This window comes from Mya arenaria, chromosome 10 (assembly GCF_026914265.1).
Source record: "Mya arenaria isolate MELC-2E11 chromosome 10, ASM2691426v1".
Classification (NCBI taxonomy): domain Eukaryota; kingdom Metazoa; phylum Mollusca; class Bivalvia; order Myida; family Myidae; genus Mya; species Mya arenaria.
The window spans coordinates 50,052,006-50,074,587 of NC_069131.1; the positions used below are offsets into that span (position 1 = coordinate 50,052,006).

The 22,582-nt window shown below is 34.3% G+C and overlaps 1 protein-coding gene across 1 annotated transcript in view; it reads left to right on the forward strand.

The window, feature by feature from the left end:
• Positions 1-318: 318 nt before the first annotated feature.
• LOC128204124 (uncharacterized) overlaps positions 319-22,582 on the forward strand; it is a 42,062-nt gene continuing 19,798 nt past the window's right edge. Inside the window, exon 1 of the mRNA XM_052905482.1 lies at positions 319-364. The gene's annotated coding sequence lies outside the window, so the exon portion shown is untranslated. The remainder of the gene's footprint in view (positions 365-22,582) is intronic.

Genomic DNA, 22,582 nt, shown 5'->3' on the forward strand with positions numbered 1-22,582 from the left:
CATTTGAATGTTCATTGTAATTGTTTAGGTTAAAAGAATATACTTTAGAAGATTTCTATCATTTTTTTCGATAGCTTTTTCTATCAGGTAATTGACTAATTAAACCTGCTGTGTATTTCTTGATTCGTTAATATAAACAAATATTCTAGAAAGAACAGGGATTTCTATTTTAAAGAAAATGTTTGAAGGCATACACATTGATACATGTGGTCTAGACTAATGGTAGATATATTGGGAATCCACTGTTTCTGATTTTCGAAAAATCATAAATTTCCAGTATTGCGCATTTAACTCTCTCCTACAGAATATTAAAGCAACATTACAATATAACAAACTTGATAGGTACGCCATCTGGTTACCGAAGGTAAGTAACGTGTAACATGAACTATTGTTAATATAATTATAACTATTTATTAGGATGTTTTTATCACTTAAATAGCTGTCATAAGTGTTCCATTTTGTTCATATTTACGTTTTTGTTTTATGTATATACCGTTTTTAGCATTTATATAAAACAAAAATATTACAGATTTATATAAAGTTAGATATGGCGTTTACTTTACTTCCTTGTGCTTTTTTTTCAAAACAATTTCATCAATCATTTGAGTAGTTTATTCGTGTTTTGTTCTCATATATGTGAATACATTTCTGTTTGCTAATATTAACTGAAAAACTTTTTCAAAAGTGTTTGAACATCATAAAATCATGCATCATCTTTCAGCTCGTCTGATCGTCGAAACAAAGGTCTAGGTCTAGGTATTGTCACACCCTGGGTTGCGTTGAATGCGTAGGCGTAAAATTATGACATTGGTTATAGATTAAAAACGGTTCAAGATTTTTAAAAAAACTTGGTAAACATGTAGGCAGAGACAATACGCACAAACATATCCCGTATCTCTGATTTTAAAATATGTCTAGTTATGCCCCATTTATCATTAAATAAACAGACGAGCTATGTCGTTCGCTATGCAGCGCTCTTGTTTAATGATATTATACGATTAGGCAGTATATTAATTGTTAGTATTCGATTGGCTTTTATTGTATTGTTATTATTTTATTGGGTTAAGGCTGTTTCGTTGCAATGACAGGGGTAGGCGAAGCTCATTTTGAAACATTCCGGAGACGTATCATTGAGTTTTCAGAGGTCCTAAAGGGATAATGTCTTTAATTGAAATCGCTGACGTATTAAACTAATATCTTACATGCATTTATTTCAATTAAATACAGATTATTTGAAATGAAATCAAAGTTTAAAAGAGCAGAACGTTCGAATTTTTCTATTCTGTATCGTTTGAAGTTGCGACTTAGCACTCAATAATATAGCCCTAAAAGGCTGTAATAAGGGTATTTATTGTATGTGGGTCGGGCATATGGCAACAAACAACCTTTCATATTAAGTGGCTAATTTCTTTTCATCGTGAACATATTAAATTATTCCTTCAGAACAAAATGGTTGAAATATACTTATCTTGAAATTTTGATACAAACGATGATATCAATGGAAAGGCTAGTAACAATGCAGTATTTTAACGCGTAAATTGCTATTGATTAAATATGGGAATCGTGAAAACATTTAAATCGAAAGCACTAAATATAGATTCATGCAATAATTAAAAATAAACGGACTAAATATAGAATTAAAGCAAACATTTAAAACGAAAGTAATTAGTTTCAACAAATCGAAAGTTATTTGGTTAATATATTTACGTTTAATGTTTTCTATTCACTGTGATAACAAGTGTTCAGTCCCGGTTGTAAATAATGTATTTTGGATGTGACAATATTATACGCCCTTACGCATACAAAGCACGTACATAAGGGACGTGAACCGTGTAAATTTGTCATGTATTTTAAATGAACGCTATTAAAGGATTTTTATAGCCGTACTATGGTTTTATAATTTTCTAAGTTTTAAAAACGCCGCAGTGCGACAAACCAAGTTCTTTAAATATTAAATTTAATGAATAAGGCAATTTAAGTTTGGGTATATCAATACATTCATTGAAAATGTGTTCCAATATTCATTTACAATGACATCGACTCAATTAATATAAACCTCAACGTTCTTCTTTACACATGGTACTATAATCCGGTAATATTCTAAATGAATAAAATTAAATTGGTCTAAAAGCTATTTGTTAAATTACTTCAGAGAATCATTGTTTACAAATGACACCAATATGCGCCTAAGTAAAGAATTTGCGTCAACGAACATAAATTATTTATCGTAATGAAAACTGATATTTAATAGCCATTAATATATTTAAGAAGTTATATATACTATTCTGAAAAACTAACTTTTGCAATCTGTTTATTACTGGTTATTTTATATTAACTATGGGCTATGTAATTGCCCAAACCATTATGCACGTATTAAATGTGTTTACTGTATGTGTATAATGTAGCACTTCACCATACAATATATCATATGCTATACTGTTTTTGTGTAAGAATCATTTATATAATTTTAAAGGACTCAACTCCTTATTTTACCAAAACACGTTACAAACTAGACTCCTTATTACACCAAAATATTCAGCAAACTCAACTCCTTATTACATAAATCGTGTAGGAATTCAAACTACATCAACCCACATTGAATTCTAGAGTTCCTATTTAAGGCGGCGATGTCTTATCCCTCGTTAATTGTTGATAAAGATAACTTCAGTATGCCATTAAAACAAACTCATGGCAATTCTATGCAATTTCCGAATGATTCGTTCCGCAATGAAAGTACATGTTCATTTTAATATAGTTAAGTTTGGAATCCACTATTTCTCATTTTCGAAAAATCATAAAATACCTGCAAAGCCATTTTTTTATTAATTGGTTAACGGATTCTTTTCTGAAAAAAAGTCGGACGGGTGTTGGGAAAAAAACCCGAATCCAGACAATTAATTCATTTTTTACAACACATGTATTTTTCATAGTGATTGGGGCGAAACCAAAAACCCAAAATATCAACAAACAGAAAAGACATGTTCATAGACACATATGAAAACAGACACTTAAAATGAATAAATGCTTAAGTATGTTTTGTTTTCTATGCAACACAATGTCTTCAATGCCTCAATATTATATTAAATTTTGATATGTATTTAAGTGCTCACTTTATCATACAAATGTTTGGCTTAACAGTCCAATTTTCTCTCCTACCAATTTGGATATAAATTAATGTAATCATGATATAAGCATTTTATTCACTTCACATAACTAAAACCATGTTAAACAAAAACATGTAGGAAACTCATCTACTTATTACACCTAAACGTGTAGCAACTTAAACCATATTAAACCAAAACATTCAGCAATCTCAACACCTTATTACACCTTAACGTGTAGCAACTTAAACCATATTGAACCAAAACATTCAGCAATCTCAACACCTTATTACACCTAAACGCGTAGCAACTAAAACCATATTGAACCAAAACATTAAGCAATCTCAACACCTTATTACACCTTAACGTGTAGCAACTTAAACCATATTAAACCAAAACATTCAGCAATCTCAACACCTTATTACACCTTAACGCGTAGCAACTTAAACCATATTGAACCAAAACATTCAGCAATCTCAACACCTTATTACACCTTAACGCTGTAGCAACTTAAACCATATTGAACCAAAACATTCAGCAATCTCAACACCTTATTACACCTTAACGTGTAGCAACTTAAACCATATTAAACCAAAACATTCAGCAATCTCAACACCTTATTACACCTTAACGTGTAGCAACTTAAACCATATTGAACCAAAACATTCAGCAATCTCAACACCTTATTACACCTTAACGTGTAGCAACTTAAACCATATTGAACCAAAACATTCAGCAATCTCAACACCTTATTACACCTTAACGCGTAGCAACTTAAACCATATTGAACCAAAACATTCAGCAATCTCAACACCTTATTACACCTTAACGTGTAGCAACTAAAACCATATTAAACCAAAACATTCAGCAATCTCAACACCTTATTACACCTTAACGCGTAGCAACTAAAACCATATTAAACCAAAACATTCCGCAATCTCAACACCTTATTACACCTAAACGCGTAGCAACTAAAACCATATTAAACCAAAACATTCAGCAATCTCAACACCTTATTACACCTAAACGTGTAGCAACTAAAACCATATTAAACCAAAACATTCAGCAATCTCAACACCTTATTACACCTTAACGCGTAGCAACTTAAACCATATTGAACCAAAACATTCAGCAATCTCAACACCTTATTACACCTAAACGCGTAGCAACTTAAACCATATTGAACCAAAACATTCAGCAATCTCAACACCTTATTACACCTTAACGCGTAGCAACTAAAACCATATTGAACCAAAACATTCAGCAATCTCAACACCTTATTACACCTTAACGCGTAGCAACTAAAACCATATTGAACCAAAACATTAAGCAATCTCAACACCTTATTACACCTTAACGTGTAGCAACTAAAACCATATTAAACCAAAACATTCAGCAATCTCAACACCTTATTACACCTTAACGCGTAGCAACTAAAACCATATTGAACCAAAACATTCAGCAATCTCAACACCTTATTACACCTTAACGTGTAGCAACTAAAACCATATTAACCAAAACATTCAGCAATCTCAACACCGTATTACACCTTAACGTGTAGCAACTAAAACCATATTAAACCAAAACATTCAGCAATCTCAACACCTTATTACACCTTAACGTGTAGCAACTAAAACCATATTAAACCAAAACATTCAGCAATCTCAACACCTTATTACACCTTAACGTGTAGCAACTAAAACCATATTGAACCAAAACATTCAGCAATCTCAACACCTTATTACACCTAAACGTGTAGCAACTTAAACCATATTGAACCAAAACATTCAGCAATCTCAACACCTTATTACACCTTAACGTGTAGCAACTAAAACCATATTAAACCAAAACATTCAGCAATCTCAACACCTTATTACACCTTAACGTGTAGCAACTAAAACCATATTAAACCAAAACATTCAGCAATCTCAACACCTTATTACACCTTAACGCGTAGCAACTAAAACCATATTAAACCAAAACATTCAGCAATCTCAACACCTTATTACACCTTAACGTGTAGCAACTAAAACCATATTGAACCAAAACATTCAGCAATCTCAACACCTTATTACACCTTAACGCGTAGCAACTAAAACCATATTAAACCAAAACATTCAGCAATCTCAACACCTTATTACACCTTAACGCGTAGCAACTTAAACCATATTAAACCAAAACATTAAGCAATCTCAACACCTTATTACACCTTAACGCGTAGCAACTTAAACCATATTAAACCAAAACATTCAGCAATCTCAACACCTTATTACACCTAAACGCGTAGCAACTAAACCATATTAAACCAAAACATTCAGCAATCTCAACACCTTATTACACCTAAACGTGTAGCAACTAAAACCATGTTAAACCAAAACATTCAGCAATCTCAACACCTTATTACACCTTAACGCGTAGCAACTTAAACCATATTGAACCAAAACATTCAGCAATCTCAACACCTTATTACACCTAAACGCGTAGCAACTTAAACCATATTGAACCAAAACATTCAGCAATCTCAACACCTTATTACACCTTAACGCGTAGCAACTAAAACCATATTAAACCAAAACATTCAGCAATCTCAACACCGTATTACACCTTAACGTATAGCAACTTAAACCATATTGAACCAAAACATTCAGCAATCTCAACACCTTATTACACCTTAACGCGTAGCAACTTAAACCATATTGAACCAAAACATTCAGCAATCTCAACACCGTATTACACCTTAACGTGTAGCAACTTAAACCATATTGAACCAAAACATTCAGCAATCTCAACACCTTATTACACCTTAACGCGTAGCAACTAAAACCATATTAAACCAAAACATTCAGCAATCTCAACACCGTATTACACCTTAACGTGTAGCAACTTAAACCATATTGAACCAAAACATTAAGCAATCTCAACACCTTATTACACCTTAACGCGTAGCAACTTAAACCATATTGAACCAAAACATTCAGCAATCTCAACACCGTATTACACCTTAACGCGTAGCAACTTAAACCATATTAAACCAAAACATTCAGCAATCTCAACACCTTATTACACCTTAACGTGTAGCAACTAAAACCATATTAAACCAAAACATTAAGCAATCTCAACACCGTATTACACCTTAACGCGTAGCAACTTAAACCATATTAAACCAAAACATTCAGCAATCTCAACACCGTATTACACCTTAACGCGTAGCAACTTAAACCATATTAAACCAAAACATTCAGCAATCTCAACACCGTATTACACCTTAACGCGTAGCAACTTAAACCATATTAAACCAAAACATTCAGCAATCTCAACACCGTATTACACCTTAACGCGTAGCAACTTAAACCATATTAAACCAAAACATTCAGCAATCTCAACACCGTATTACACCTTAACGCGTAGCAACTTAAACCATATTGAACCAAAACATTAAGCAATCTCAACACCGTATTACACCTTAACGCGTAGCAACTTAAACCATATTGAACCAAAACATTCAGCAATCTCAACACCGTATTACACCTTAACGCGTAGCAACTTAAACCATATTGAACCAAAACATTCAGCAATCTCAACACCGTATTACACCTTAACGCGTAGCAACTTAAACCATATTGAACCAAAACATTCAGCAATCTCAACACCTTATTACACCTTAACGTATAGCAACTTAAACCATATTGAACCAAAACATTCAGCAATCTCAACACCGTATTACACCTTAACGTATAGCAACTTAAACCATATTGAACCAAAACATTGAGCAATCTCAACACCGTATTACACCTTAACGCGTAGCAACTTAAACCATATTAAACCAAAACATTCAGAAATCTCAACACCGTATTACACCTTAACGCGTAGCAACTTAAACCATATTGAACCAAAACATTCAGAAATCTCAACACCTTATTACACCTTAACGCGTAGCAACTTAAACCATATTGAACCAAAACATTCAGCAATCTCAACACCTTATTACACCTTAACGCGTAGCAACTTAAACCATATTGAACCAAAACATTAAGCAATCTCAACACCGTATTACACCTTAACGCGTAGCAACTTAAACCATATTGAACCAAAACATTCAGCAATCTCAACACCGTATTACACCTTAACGTGTAGCAACTTAAACCATATTAAACCAAAACATTCAGAAATCTCAACACCGTATTACACCTTAACGCGTAGCAACTTAAACCATATTAAACCAAAACATTCAGAAATCTCAACACCTTATTACACCTTAACGCGTAGCAACTTAAACCATATTGAACCAAAACATTAAGCAATCTCAACACCGTATTACACCTTAACGTGTAGCAACTTAAACCATATTGAACCAAAACATTCAGCAATCTCAACACCATATTAAACCTTAACTTATAGCAACTTAAACCATATTAAACCAAAACATTAAGCAATCTCAACACCGTATTACACCTTAACGTGTAGCAACTTAAACCATATTGAACCAAAACATTAAGCAATCTCAACACCGTATTACACCTTAACGCGTAGCAACTTAAACCATATTGAACCAAAACATTCAGCAATCTCAACACCGTATTACACCTTAACGCGTAGCAACTAAAACCATATTGAACCAAAACATTCAGCAATCTCAACACCTTATTACACCTTAACGCGTAGCAACTTAAACCATATTGAACCAAAACATTCAGCAATCTCAACACCGTATTACACCTTAACGCGTAGCAACTTAAACCATATTGAACCAAAACATTCAGTAATCTCAACACCGTATTACACCTTAACGCGTAGCAACCTAAACCATATTAAACCAAAACATTCAGCAATCTCAACACCGTATTACACCTTAACGCGTAGCAACTTAAACCATATTGAACCAAAACATTAAGCAATCTCAACACCGTATTACACCTTAACGCGTAGCAACTTAAACCATATTGAACCAAAACATTAAGCAATCTCAACACCGTATTACACCTTAACGTGTAGCAACTTAAACCATATTGAACCAAAACATTAAGCAATCTCAACACCGTATTACACCTTAACTTATAGCAACTTAAACCATATTAAACCAAAACATTAAGCAATCTCAACACCGTATTACACCTTAACGCGTAGCAACTAAAACCATATTGAACCAAAACATTCAGCAATCTCAACACCTTATTACACCTTAACGTATAGCAACTTAAACCATATTGAACCAAAACATTAAGCAATCTCAACACCTTATTACACCTTAACGCGTAGCAACTTAAACCATATTGAACCAAAACATTCAGCAATCTCAACACCTTATTACACCTTAACGCGTAGCAACTTAAACCATATTAAACCAAAACATTAAGCAATCTCAACACCGTATTACACCTTAACGCGTAGCAACTTAAACCATATTAAACCAAAACATTAAGCAATCTCAACACCGTATTACACCTTAACGCGTAGCAACTAAAACCATATTGAACCAAAACATTCAGCAATCTCAACACCTTATTACACCTTAACGTGTAGCAACTTAAACCATATTGAACCAAAACATTCAGCAATCTCAACACCGTATTACACCTTAACGCGTAGCAACTTAAACCATATTGAACCAAAACATTCAGCAATCTCAACACCTTATTACACCTTAACGCGTAGCAACTTAAACCATATTGAACCAAAACATTCAGCAATCTCAACACCTTATTACACCTTAACGCGTAGCAACTTAAACCATATTAAACCAAAACATTAAGCAATCTCAACACCGTATTACACCTTAACGCGTAGCAACTTAAACCATATTAAACCAAAACATTAAGCAATCTCAACACCGTATTACACCTTAACGCGTAGCAACTTAAACCATATTAAACCAAAACATTCAGCAATCTCAACACCGTATTACACCTTAACGTGTAGCAACTAAAACCATATTAAACCAAAACATTAAGCAATCTCAACACCGTATTACACCTTAACGCGTAGCAACTTAAACCATATTGAACCAAAACATTCAGCAATCTCAACACCGTATTACACCTTAACGCGTAGCAACTTAAACCATATTAAACCAAAACATTAAGCAATCTCAACACCTTATTACACCTTAACGCGTAGCAACTTAAACCATATTAAACCAAAACATTAAGCAATCTCAACACCGTATTACACCTTAACGCGTAGCAACTTAAACCATATTAAACCAAAACATTAAGCAATCTCAACACCTTATTACACCTTAACGCGTAGCAACTTAAACCATATTGAACCAAAACATTCAGCAATCTCAACACCTTATTACACCTTAACGCGTAGCAACTAAAACCATATTGAACCAAAACATTCAGCAATCTCAACACCTTATTACACCTTAACGCGTAGCAACTTAAACCATATTGAACCAAAACATTCAGTAATCTCAACACCTTATTACACCTTAACGCGTAGCAACTAAAACCATATTGAACCAAAACATTCAGTAATCTCAACACCTTATTACACCTTAACGCGTAGCAACTTAAACCATATTGAACCAAAACATTCAGCAATCTCAACACCTTATTACACCTTAACGCGTAGCAACTTAAACCATATTGAACCAAAACATTAAGCAATCTCAACACCGTATTACACCTTAACGTGTAGCAACTTAAACCATATTAAACCAAAACATTAAGCAATCTCAACACCTTATTACACCTTAACGCGTAGCAACTTAAACCATATTGAACCAAAACATTAAGCAATCTCAACACCTTTTTACACCTTAACGCGTAGCAACTAAAACCATATTGAACCAAAACATTCAGCAATCTCAACACCTTATTACACCTAAACGCGTAGCAACTTAAACCATATTGAACCAAAACATTCAGTAATCTCAACACCTTATTACAGCTAAACGCGTAGCAACTTAAACCATATTGAACCAAAACATTCAGCAATCTCAACACCTTATTACACCTAAACGCGTAGCAACTTAAACCATATTGAACCAAAACATTAAGCAATCTCAACACCGTATTACACCTTAACGCGTAGCAACTTAAACCATATTGAACCAAAACATTCAGTAATCTCAACACCTTATTACACCTAAACGCGTAGCAACTAAAACCATATTAAACCAAAACATTCAGCAATCTCAACACCTTATTACACCTAAACGCGTAGCAACTTAAACCATATTGAACCAAAACATTAAGCAATCTCAACACCGTATTACACCTTAACGCGTAGCAACTTAAACCATATTGAACCAAAACATTCAGTAATCTCAACACCTTATTACACCTTAACGCGTAGCAACTTAAACCATATTGAACCAAAACATTCAGTAATCTCAACACCTTATTACACCTAAACGCGTAGCAACTAAAACCATATTAAACCAAAACATTCAGCAATCTCAACACCTTATTACACCTAAACGCGTAGCAACTTAAACCATATTGAACCAAAACATTCAGTAATCTCAACACCTTATTACACCTTAACGTGTAGCAACTAAAACCATATTGAACCAAAACTTTCAGTAATCTCAACACCTTATTACACCTTAACGCGTAGCAACTAAAACCATATTGAACCAAAACATTCAGCAATCTCAACACCTTATTACACCTTAACGTGTAGCAACTAAAACCATATCGAACCAAAACATTCAGCAATCTCAACACCTTATTACACCTTAACGCGTAGCAACTTAAACCATATTGAACCAAAACATTCAGCAATCTCAACACCTTATTACACCTTAACGTGTAGCAACTTAAACCATATTAAACCAAAACATTAAGCAATCTCAACACCGTATTACACCTTAACGTGTAGCAACTTAAACCATATTGAACCAAAACATTCAGCAATCTCAACACCTTATTACACCTTAACGCGTAGCAACTAAAACCATATTGAACCAAAACATTCAGTAATCTCAACACCGTATTACACCTTAACGTGTAGCAACTTAAACCATATTGAACCAAAACATTAAGCAATCTCAACACCTTATTACACCTTAACGCGTAGCAACTAAAACCATATTGAACCAAAACATTCAGTAATCTCAACACCGTATTACACCTTAACGCGTAGCAACTAAAACCATATTGAACCAAAACATTCAGCAATCTCAACACCGTATTACACCTTAACGCGTAGCAACTTAAACCATATTGAACCAAAACATTCAGCAATCTCAACACCTTATTACACCTTAACGCGTAGCAACTTAAACCATATTGAACCAAAACATTCAGTAATCTCAACACCGTATTACACCTTAACGCGTAGCAACTTAAACCATATTGAACCAAAACATTCAGCAATCTCAACACCGTATTACACCTTAACGTGTAGCAACTTAAACCATATTGAACCAAAACATTCAGCAATCTCAACACCTTATTACACCTTAACGCGTAGCAACTTAAACCATATTAAACCAAAACATTAAGCAATCTCAACACCTTATTACACCTTAACGTGTAGCAACTTAAACCATATTGAACCAAAACATTCAGCAATCTCAACACCGTATTACACCTTAACGCGTAGCAACTTAAACCATATTGAACCAAAACATTAAGCAATCTCAACACCGTATTACACCTTAACGCGTAGCAACTTAAACCATATTGAACCAAAACATTAAGCAATCTCAACACCTTATTACACCTTAACGTGTAGCAACTTAAACCATATTGAACCAAAACATTCAGCAATCTCAACACCGTATTACACCTTAACGTGTAGCAACTTAAACCATATTGAACCAAAACATTAAGCAATCTCAACACCTTATTACACCTTAACGTGTAGCAACTTAAACCATATTGAACCAAAACATTCAGCAATCTCAACACCTTATTACACCTTAACGTGTAGCAACTTAAACCATATTGAACCAAAACATTAAGCAATCTCAACACCTTATTACACCTAAACGTGTAGCAACTAAAACCATATTGAACCAAAACATTCAGCAATCTCAACACCGTATTACACCTTAACGTGTAGCAACTTAAACCATATTAAACCAAAACATTCAGCAATCTCAACACCTTATTACACCTTAACGTGTAGCAACTTAAACCATATTGAACCAAAACATTAAGCAATCTCAACACCTTATTACACCTTAACGTGTAGCAACTTAAACCATATTAAACCAAAACATTCAGCAATCTCAACACCGTATTACACCTTAACGTGTAGCAACTAAAACCATATTAAACCAAAACATTCAGCAATCTCAACACCTTATTACACCTTAACGTGTAGCAACTAAAACCATATTGAACCAAAACATTCAGTAATCTCAACACCGTATTACACCTTAACGTGTAGCAACTAAAACCATATTGAACCAAAACATTCAGCAATCTCAACACCTTATTACACCTTAACGTGTAGCAACTTAAACCATATTGAACCAAAACATTCAGCAATCTCAACACCGTATTACACCTTAACGTGTAGCAACTAAAACCATATTAAACCAAAACATTCAGCAATCTCAACACCTTATTACACCTTAACGTGTAGCAACTTAAACCATATTGAACCAAAACATTCAGCAATCTCAACACCTTATTACACCTTAACGTGTAGCAACTAAAACCATATTGAACCAAAACATTCAGCAATCTCAACACCTTATTACACCTTAACGTGTAGCAACTTAAACCATATTGAACCAAAACATTCAGCAATCTCAACACCTTATTACACCTTAACGTGTAGCAACTAAAACCATATTGAACCAAAACATTCAGTAATCTCAACACCGTATTACACCTTAACGCGTAGCAACTAAAACCATATTAAACCAAAACATTCAGCAATCTCAACACCTTATTACACCTTAACGTGTAGCAACTTAAACCATATTGAACCAAAACATTCAGTAATCTCAACACCGTATTACACCTTAACGTGTAGCAACTTAAACCATATTAAACCAAAACATTAAGCAATCTCAACACCGTATTACACCTTAACGTGTAGCAACTTAAACCATATTAAACCAAAACATTAAGCAATCTCAACACCGTATTACACCTTAACGTGTAGCAACTTAAACCATATTAAACCAAAACATTCAGCAATCTCAACACCTTATTACACCTTAACGCGTAGCAACTTAAACCATATTAAACCAAAACATTAAGCAATCTCAACACCGTATTACACCTTAACGTGTAGCAACTAAAACCATATTGAACCAAAACATTCAGCAATCTCAACACCGTATTACACCTTAACGCGTAGCAACTTAAACCATATTGAACCAAAACATTAAGCAATCTCAACACCGTATTACACCTTAACGCGTAGCAACTTAAACCATATTAAACCAAAACATTAAGCAATCTCAACACCGTATTACACCTTAACGTGTAGCAACTTAAACCATATTGAACCAAAACATTAAGCAATCTCAACACCTTATTACACCTTAACGCGTAGCAACTTAAACCATATTGAACCAAAACATTAAGCAATCTCAACACCGTATTACACCTTAACGCGTAGCAACTTAAACCATATTGAACCAAAACATTAAGCAATCTCAACACCGTATTACACCTTAACGTGTAGCAACTAAAACCATATTAAACCAAAACATTCAGCAATCTCAACACCGTATTACACCTAAACGCGTAGCAACTTAAACCATATTAAACCAAAACATTCAGCAATCTCAACACCTTATTACACCTTAACGCGTAGCAACTTAAACCATATTAAACCAAAACATTCAGCAATCTCAACACCTTATTACACCTTAACGCGTAGCAACTAAAACCATATTAAACCAAAACATTCAGCAATCTCAACACCTTATTACACCTTAACGCGTAGCAACTTAAACCATATTGAACCAAAACATTCAGCAATCTCAACACCTTATTACACCTTAACGTATAGCAACTTAAACCATATTGAACCAAAACATTCAGCAATCTCAACACCTTATTACACCTTAACGCGTAGCAACTTAAACCATATTGAACCAAAACATTCAGCAATCTCAACACCTTATTACACCTTAACGTGTAGCAACTTAAACCATATTGAACCAAAACATTCAGTAATCTCAACACCTTATTACACCTTAACGTGTAGCAACTTAAACCATATTAAACCAAAACATTCAGCAATCTCAACACATTATTACACCTTAACGTGTAGCAACTTAAACCATATTGAACCAAAACATTCAGCAATCTCAACACCTTATTACACCTAAACGTGTAGCAACTTAAACCATATTGAACCAAAACATTCAGCAATCTCAACACCTTATTACACCTTAACGCGTAGCAACTTAAACCATATTAAACCAAAACATTCAGTAATCTCAACACCTTATTACACCTTAACGTATAGCAACTTAAACCATATTGAACCAAAACATTCAGCAATCTCAACACCTTATTACACCTTAACGTGTAGCAACTTAAACCATATTGAACCAAAACATTCAGCAATCTCAACACCTTATTACACCTTAACGTGTAGCAACTTAAACCATATTGAACCAAAACATTCAGCAATCTCAACACCTTATTACACCTTAACGCGTAGCAACTTAAACCATATTGAACCAAAACATTGAGCAATCTCAACACCGTATTACACCTTAACGTGTAGCAACTTAAACCATATTGAACCAAAACATTCAGCAATCTCAACACCTTTTTACACCTTAACGCGTAGCAACTTAAACCATATTGAACCAAAACATTAAGCAATCTCAACACCTTATTACACCTTAACGCGTAGCAACTTAAACCATATTGAACCAAAACATTCAGCAATCTCAACACCTTATTACACCTTAACGTGTAGCAACTTAAACCATATTGAACCAAAACATTCAGTAATCTCAACACCGTATTACACCTTAACGTATAGCAACTTAAACCATATTAAACCAAAACATTAAGCAATCTCAACACCTTATTACACCTTAACGTGTAGCAACTTAAACCATATTAAACCAAAACATTCAGCAATCTCAACACCGTATTACACCTTAACGTGTAGCAACTTAAACCATATTGAACCAAAACATTAAGCAATCTCAACACCTTATTACACCTTAACGCGTAGCAACTAAAACCATATTAAACCAAAACATTCAGCAATCTCAACACCGTATTACACCTTAACGCGTAGCAACTTAAACCATATTGAACCAAAACATTCAGCAATCTCAACACCTTATTACACCTTAACGCGTAGCAACTTAAACCATATTGAACCAAAACATTCAGCAATCTCAACACCTTATTACACCTTAACGCGTAGCAACTTAAACCATATTGAACCAAAACATTCAGTAATCTCAACACCTTATTACACCTTAACGTGTAGCAACTTAAACCATATTGATCCAAAACATTAAGCAATCTCAACACCGTATTACACCTTAACGCGTAGCAACTAAAACCATATTGAACCAAAACATTCAGCAATCTCAACACCTTATTACACCTTAACGCGTAGCAACTTAAACCATATTGAACCAAAACATTCAGCAATCTCAACACCTTATTACACCTTAACGTGTAGCAACTTAAACCATATTAAACCAAAACATTAAGCAATCTCAACACCGTATTACACCTTAACGTGTAGCAACTTAAACCATATTGAACCAAAACATTCAGCAATCTCAACACCTTATTACACCTTAACGCGTAGCAACTAAAACCATATTGAACCAAAACATTCAGTAATCTCAACACCGTATTACACCTTAACGTGTAGCAACTTAAACCATATTGAACCAAAACATTAAGCAATCTCAACACCTTATTACACCTTAACGCGTAGCAACTAAAACCATATTGAACCAAAACATTCAGTAATCTCAACACCGTATTACACCTTAACGCGTAGCAACTAAAACCATATTGAACCAAAACATTCAGCAATCTCAACACCGTATTACACCTTAACGCGTAGCAACTTAAACCATATTGAACCAAAACATTCAGCAATCTCAACACCTTATTACACCTTAACGCGTAGCAACTTAAACCATATTGAACCAAAACATTCAGTAATCTCAACACCGTATTACACCTTAACGCGTAGCAACTTAAACCATATTGAACCAAAACATTAAGCAATCTCAACACCGTATTACACCTTAACGTGTAGCAACTTAAACCATATTGAACCAAAACATTCAGCAATCTCAACACCTTATTACACCTTAACGCGTAGCAACTTAAACCATATTAAACCAAAACATTAAGCAATCTCAACACCTTATTACACCTTAACGTGTAGCAACTTAAACCATATTGAACCAAAACATTCAGCAATCTCAACACCGTATTACACCTTAACGCGTAGCAACTTAAACCATATTGAACCAAAACATTAAGCAATCTCAACACCGTATTACACCTTAACGCGTAGCAACTTAAACCATATTGAACCAAAACATTAAGCAATCTCAACACCTTATTACACCTTAACGTGTAGCAACTTAAACCATATTAAACCAAAACATTAAGCAATCTCAACACCGTATTACACCTTAACGTGTAGCAACTTAAACCATATTGAACCAAAACATTAAGCAATCTCAACACCTTATTACACCTTAACGTGTAGCAACTTAAACCATATTGAACCAAAACATTCAGTAATCTCAACACCTTATTACACCTTAACGTGTAGCAACTTAAACCATATTGAACCAAAACATTAAGCAATCTCAACACCTTATTACACCTAAACGTGTAGCAACTAAAACCATATTGAACCAAAACATTCAGTAATCTCAACACCGTATTACACCTTAACGTGTAGCAACTTAAACCATATTAAACCAAAACATTAAGCAATCTCAACACCTTATTACACCTTAACGTGTAGCAACTTAAACCATATTGAACCAAAACATTAAGCAATCTCAACACCTTATTACACCTTAACGTGTAGCAACTTAAACCATATTAAACCAAAACATTCAGCAATCTCAACACCGTATTACACCTTAACGTGTAGCAACTAAAACCATATTAAACCAAAACATTCAGCAATCTCAACACCTTATTACACCTTAACGTGTAGCAACTAAAACCATATTGAACCAAAACATTCAGTAATCTCAACACCGTATTACACCTTAACGTGTAGCAACTAAAACCATATTGAACCAAAACATTCAGCAATCTCAACACCTTATTACACCTTAACGTGTAGCAACTTAAACCATATTGAACCAAAACATTCAGCAATCTCAACACCGTATTACACCTTAACGTGTAGCAACTAAAACCATATTAAACCAAAACATTAAGCAATCTCAACACCTTATTACACCTTAACGTGTAGCAACTTAAACCATATTGAACCAAAACATTCAGCAATCTCAACACCTTATTACACCTTAACGTGTAGCAACTAAAACCATATTGAACCAAAACATTCAGCAATCTCAACACCTTATTACACCTTAACGTGTAGCAACTTAAACCATATTGAACCAAAACATTCAGCAATCTCAACACCTTATTACACCTTAACGTGTAGCAACTAAAACCATATTGAACCAAAACATTCAGTAATCTCAACACCGTATTACACCTTAACGCGTAGCAACTAAAACCATATTAAACCAAAACATTCAGCAATCTCAACACCTTATTACACCTTAACGTATAGCAACTTAAACCATATTGAACCAAAACATTCAGTAATCTCAACACCGTATTACACCTTAACGTGTAGCAACTAAAACCATATTAAACCAAAACATTAAGCAATCTCAACACCGTATTACACCTTAACGTGTAGCAACTTAAACCATATTAAACCAAAACATTCAGCAATCTCAACACCGTATTACACCTTAACGCGTAGCAACTTAAACCATATTAAACCAAAACATTCAGCAATCTCAACACCTTATTACACCTTAACGCGTAGCAACTTAAACCATATTAAACCAAAACATTAAGCAATCTCAACACCGTATTACACCTTAATGTATAGCAACTAAAACCATATTGAACCAAAACATTCAGTAATCTCAACACCGTATTACACCTTAACGCGTAGCAACTTAAACCATATTGAACCAAAACATTAAGCAATCTCAACACCGTATTACACCTTAACGCGTAGCAACTTAAACCATATTAAACCAAAACATTAAGCAATCTCAACACCGTATTACACCTTAACGTGTAGCAACTTAAACCATATTGAACCAAAACATTAAGCAATCTCAACACCTTATTACACCTTAACGCGTAGCAACTTAAACCATATTGAACCAAAACATTAAGCAATCTCAACACCGTATTACACCTTAACGCGTAGCAACTTAAACCATATTGAACCAAAACATTAAGCAATCTCAACACCGTATTACACCTTAACGTGTAGCAACTAAAACCATATTAAACCAAAACATTCAGCAATCTCAACACCGTATTACACCTAAACGCGTAGCAACTTAAACCATATTAAACCAAAACATTCAGCAATCTCAACACCTTTTTACACCTTAACGCGTAGCAACTTAAACCATATTAAACCAAAACATTCAGCAATCTCAACACCTTATTACACCTTAACGCGTAGCAACTAAAACCATATTAAACCAAAACATTCAGCAATCTCAACACCTTATTACACCTTAACGCGTAGCAACTTAAACCATATTGAACCAAAACATTCAGCAATCTCAACACCTTATTACACCTTAACGTATAGCAACTTAAACCATATTGAACCAAAACATTCAGCAATCTCAACACCTTATTACACCTTAACGCGTAGCAACTTAAACCATATTGAACCAAAACATTCAGTAATCTCAACACCTTATTACACCTTAACGCGTAGCAACTTAAACCATATTGAACCAAAACATTCAGTAATCTCAACACCTTATTACACCTTAACGTGTAGCAACTTAAACCATATTAAACCAAAACATTCAGCAATCTCAACACATTATTACACCTTAACGTGTAGCAACTTAAACCATATTGAACCAAAACATTCAGCAATCTCAACACCTTATTACACCTAAACGTGTAGCAACTTAAACCATATTGAACCAAAACATTCAGCAATCTCAACACCTTATTACACCTTAACGCGTAGCAACTTAAACCATATTGAACCAAAACATTCAGTAATCTCAACACCTTATTACACCTTAACGTATAGCAACTTAAACCATATTGAACCAAAACATTCAGCAATCTCAACACCTTATTACACCTTAACGTGTAGCAACTTAAACCATATTGAACCAAAACATTCAGCAATCTCAACACCTTATTACACCTTAACGTGTAGCAACTTAAACCATATTGAACCAAAACATTCAGCAATCTCAACACCTTATTACACCTTAACGCGTAGCAACTTAAACCATATTGAACCAAAACATTCAGCAATCTCAACACCGTATTACACCTTAACGTGTAGCAACTTAAACCATATTGAACCAAAACATTCAGCAATCTCAACACCTTATTACACCTTAACGCGTAGCAACTTAAACCATATTGAACCAAAACATTAAGCAATCTCAACACCTTATTACACCTTAACGCGTAGCAACTTAAACCATATTGAACCAAAACATTCAGCAATCTCAACACCTTATTACACCTTAACGTGTAGCAACTTAAACCATATTGAACCAAAACATTCAGTAATCTCAACACCGTATTACACCTTAACGTTTAGCAACTTAAACCATATTAAACCAAAACATTAAGCAATCTCAACACCTTATTACACCTTAACGTGTAGCAACTTAAACCATATTAAACCAAAACATTCAGCAATCTCAACACCGTATTACACCTTAACGTGTAGCAACTTAAACCATATTGAACCAAAACATTAAGCAATCTCAACACCTTATTACACCTTAACGCGTAGCAACTAAAACCATATTAAACCAAAACATTCAGCAATCTCAACACCGTATTACACCTTAACGTGTAGCAACTTAAACCATATTAAACCAAAACATTCAGCAATCTCAACACCTTATTACACCTTAACGTGTAGCAACTTAAACCATATTAAACCAAAACATTCAGTAATCTCAACACCGTATTACACCTTAACGCGTAGCAACTTAAACCATATTGAACCAAAACATTCAGCAATCTCAACACCTTATTACACCTTAACGCGTAGCAACTTAAACCATATTGAACCAAAACATTCAGCAATCTCAACACCTTATTACACCTTAACGTATAGCAACTTAAACCATATTGAACCAAAACATTCAGCAATCTCAACACCGTATTACACCTTAACGCGTAGCAACTTAAACCATATTAAACCAAAACATTCAGTAATCTCAACACCGTATTACACCTTAACGCGTAGCAACTAAAACCATATTGAACCAAAACATTCAGTAATCTCAACACCTTATTACACCTTAACGTGTAGCAACTTAAACCATATTGAACCAAAACATTCAGTAATCTCAACACCGTATTACACCTTAACGCGTAGCAACTAAAACCATATTGAACCAAAACATTCAGCAATCTCAACACCTTATTACACCTAAACGTATAGCAACTTAAACCATATTGAACCAAAACATTCAGCAATCTCAACACCGTATTACACCTTAACGCGTAGCAACTAAAACCATATTGAACCAAAACATTCAGCAATCTCAACACCTTATTACACCTTAACGTGTAGCAACTTAAACCATATTGAACCAAAACATTCAGCAATCTCAACACCGTATTACACCTTAACGCGTAGCAACTAAAACCATATTGAACCAAAACATTCAGCAATCTCAACACCTTATTACACCTTAACGCGTAGCAACTTAAACCATATTAAACCAAAACATTCAGCAATCTCAACACCTTATTACACCTTAACGCGTAGCAACTTAAACCATATTGAACCAAAACATTCAGCAATCTCAACACCTTATTACACCTTAACGTATAGCAACTAAAACCATATTAAACCAAAACATTCAGCAATCTCAACACCTTATTACACCTTAACGCGTAGCAACTTAAACCATATTGAACCAAAACATTCAGCAATCTCAACACCGTATTACACCTTAACGTATAGCAACTAAAACCATATTAAACCAAAACATTCAGCAATCTCAACACCTTATTACACCTTAACGCGTAGCAACTTAAACCATATTGAACCAAAACATTCAGCAATCTCAACACCTTATTACACCTTAACGCGTAGCAACTAAAACCATATTAAACCAAAACATTCAGCAATCTCAACACCGTATTACACCTTAACGTGTAGCAACTTAAACCATATTAAACCAAAACATTCAGCAATCTCAACACCTTATTACACCTTAACGTGTAGCAACTTAAACCATATTAAACCAAAACATTCAGTAATCTCAACACCGTATTACACCTTAACGCGTAGCAACTTAAACCATATTAAACCAAAACATTCAGTAATCTCAACACCGTATTACACCTTAACGCGTAGCAACTAAAACCATATTGAACCAAAACATTCAGTAATCTCAACACCTTATTACACCTTAACGTGTAGCAACTTAAACCATATTGAACCAAAACATTCAGTAATCTCAACACCGTATTACACCTTAACGCGTAGCAACTAAAACCATATTGAACCAAAACATTCAGCAATCTCAACACCTTATTACACCTAAACGTATAGCAACTTAAACCATATTGAACCAAAACATTCAGCAATCTCAACACCGTATTACACCTTAACGCGTAGCAACTAAAACCATATTGAACCAAAACATTCAGCAATCTCAACACCTTATTACACCTTAACGTGTAGCAACTTAAACCATATTGAACCAAAACATTCAGCAATCTCAACACCGTATTACACCTTAACGCGTAGCAACTAAAACCATATTGAACCAAAACATTCAGCAATCTCAACACCTTATTACACCTTAACGCGTAGCAACTTAAACCATATTAAACCAAAACATTCAGCAATCTCAACACCTTATTACACCTTAACGCGTAGCAACTTAAACCATATTGAACCAAAACATTCAGCAATCTCAACACCTTATTACACCTTAACGTATAGCAACTAAAACCATATTAAACCAAAACATTCAGCAATCTCAACACCTTATTACACCTTAACGCGTAGCAACTTAAACCATATTGAACCAAAACATTCAGCAATCTCAACACCGTATTACACCTTAACGTATAGCAACTAAAACCATATTAAACCAAAACATTCAGCAATCTCAACACCTTATTACACCTTAACGCGTAGCAACTTAAACCATATTGAACCAAAACATTCAGTAATCTCAACACCTTATTACACCTTAACGCGTAGCAACTTAAACCATATTGAACCAAAACATTCAGCAATCTCAACACCGTATTACACCTTAACGCGTAGCAACTTAAACCATATTAAACCAAAACATTCAGCAA